Source organism: Telmatherina bonti (assembly GCF_933228915.1).
Source record: "Telmatherina bonti genome assembly, chromosome: 15".
In the NCBI taxonomy this organism is placed as follows: Eukaryota; Metazoa; Chordata; class Actinopteri; order Atheriniformes; family Telmatherinidae; genus Telmatherina; species Telmatherina bonti.
In genome coordinates this window covers 20,823,441-20,826,553 of record NC_136613.1, presented here as the reverse complement: position 1 = coordinate 20,826,553, position 3,113 = coordinate 20,823,441, and positions in this window count along the sequence as shown.

Below are 3,113 nucleotides of genomic sequence, written 5' to 3'. Positions count from 1 at the left end.
ATGAACCGAGGGACCAAGTAACTGAGGGGTTAAACTTTCTTAAGGTTACATTTCTTTCAAATAATTATAGTAGATTGAAAATGCCAACTAACAATGCAATAAGTATTCAGCTTTAGAAATCTGCAATTTACATTGTGACAACAAGGGCAACCAAAAAAATCCTTTTAAAAAAACAAATTAAACATTTTTCATAAGAAAAAAATATTAAATGAAATAAATTTGGCTTTAAGAAAAAAGATTTCAGAAACACCTCAAGAGTTCAATAAGCATTGATATAATGTTTAAAAAAGAATGTTTTCAATAAGTTGTTCAGTAATTTCCCAAATTTTAATGTTTCTTCTTAAAAATAAAAACAAAAATGTGCAATGCAATATGTGAGTCTGACAGTTACACTTTGATTAAAATCTTTCAGAGAAAAAAAAAAAGAAAAATGTTAATATGGTGCTCTATGAGATTTGAGTAATCTATTATACAAATGTAATACACAAAGTGACCCAAAGGGAAATAAACTGTAATAACTTGAATTTAAATGATCAATATCTTCTCATAAAACCATAAATTTACATTGGCCTTGCCATCCATTTTTTTACATTTAGGATAAAAAAAAAAGGTGTTCATAAGAACCTTTTTGAATGGACTGATCATTTTTCCAATTGCAATAATTTGATGCAGTTTAATGATAATCATGTGACCATCTTATGACCAAAGTATTAATCCGTACACAAGACAAAGCCACATAATGATAAGGGGGGGCTGATCTCACTTTTACAAGGCTAATAGTTTACTTTGCAACAATGTAGATGGTGTGTTACCGCTTTTTTAAATGGTAAACACACTGATATGAACCTGGAGAAATTAAGGATACCAAACCAGATGGCAGTGGTCAATATGCATAAAGTTTAATAAAAGAGAAGCAACACAAAAAAGTAAAATTTATGAAACAGTTAAACACTGTTTAAGTGGACCTCAAACATCAAAGTCCTTTAGTGCCTCTGGAGTTCTGCAACACCCACACTTACAGTGCTATCTACATCAGTGGCATGTTCCAGTGTGCAAGTGCTCTGCTTTTCTTACTGCTCCGAGGACATCGTACATTCAGTATATTTACTTGCCAGTTCAGCTGTCAGACTGGCTTTTCTATTGTTGAAAATGTCTCATGAAAACTTCCTGATTAATGGCAGCAAATAACATCACAGTTACAGTTTAAATGTGAAATGCCAATAAAAGAACATTAGTACATTAAAAACAAACCACATGAGACTTAAAAAGGAATGCCACTCCATCTGTAAATTTTACACATTTGTTTACTGTATGAAGATCAAACCAATTCTTGTGTAAACTTTGTGTTGACATGATTGAATTATTCTTTAGACATGGATGCAGATTCTGGGATCTAACAAGCTGCAAGATCTACTGGTGATAATTAGCAGACAAAGACCAAATTGTCCTTAGGCTAAGGCATAGTGTGTGATATTCAGTGATAAGTGACAAAAAGCTAAACAAAAACAAAAAAACATGGTTATCAAAATGTAAAGCTAATAGATTTTGTGTACAACAAAATACTGTTTGGTGTTCTCTCAGAAGGTTTCCTCATCAAACAAGCAGAGTAAGTGCAGACATTTTGCAGTCTTGGTGAATTTCTCTTTCTGTGTTAGCAAATAAACTGAGGTAGGAAAGAATTTGGGTCATACATAATCTTTAAAACAGTAAATGATAAAACAGTAGCAGGATCGTTTGAAATATCTTCCTTAACCCCAAATTGTTAGTCTGTACTTTTTCAAATCTTTGCTCAGCTCTGGATTACAAGCTGGACTACTATTTCCAAAAACAACGGGATCATTGTCTTGGATTTAAATGAAAGTTTTCCGTGCTATAGCCAGTAGAACAAAAATAAAAAAGAACTAAATGGAAATTCCCTCAAGGCTACAATTTAATCTGCACAATAGTTCCATTATTTTCAAAGGCAAATCTCTGATGATCGTAACACCAGTTTCCATTTTTGAACAAATTCAAAGGTAAAGAATACCAAAACAAATGGATTTAAGCATTGCAAACCACTGTACCTTACATTACCTTCATACATTCACTGCGGAAACCTTCTCATTTTTAACTTTTTGAGGTATAATAAAGCCTTTTGTGTTTTGATGATGCAATTTCAAATGCAGCCTAAATGCATGGCAAGTACTGCATCAATGCAAGCCCATGAGGTACTAAACAACTCATCACATTCCTGAGTTTTAGAAAAGTGAACTTCAAAAGAAAAGAATGGTAACTTTATAATAGGAATCACTTGCTGTTATAATGTTTTGACAGGAATTACCTTGTAATGTATTGGTTAAATGGAAGTCACCTTCTAAAATAATATTTTTTGTATTTGAATTTACAGAGGAAAGGATAATACAAATGTAAGTTTGCTAGAAAACAAAATTTAACTGTCGCAGCCTAATAAACAAACAAATAAAAACACCCAAGTGTCAGTGATGTTACTTATACACACAAAAACTGTGCAAGATAAAGAAGCCCAATGACAAATAATGCCAACAAATTTAATTAATCTCAAATTAACCACAGTGGTTCACAAAGAGCACAAGACAGACACAGCTGAAAAACACTTACAATAAAAAAGAAAAATAAGATAGCTTTTTCTCTATGTAGTGTTTCTTTATATATATATATATATATATATATATATATATATATATATATATATATGTACATATATATATATATATATATATATATATATATATATATATATATATATATATATATATATATATATATATATATATATATATATATATATATAAACACATACCACCAGTGAAGATTATGATGAAAATTAAAAATTAACAGCACCATCTCAGGCACTTGATAGCAAAAAAATCTCAAGATCAGCAGTACATGTGTATATTATACATATATATATATATATATATATATATATATATATATATATATATATATATATATATATATATATATATATATATATATATATATTTGCAAAAATTGCTCTCCTTGCCAGGTGAGTGAGTATGTTGCTTCAGCCGTATGAAGTGTTAAACTGAACTTCAGTGTGTGATGTTTAATAGGTCATCCTTGTTAGGACC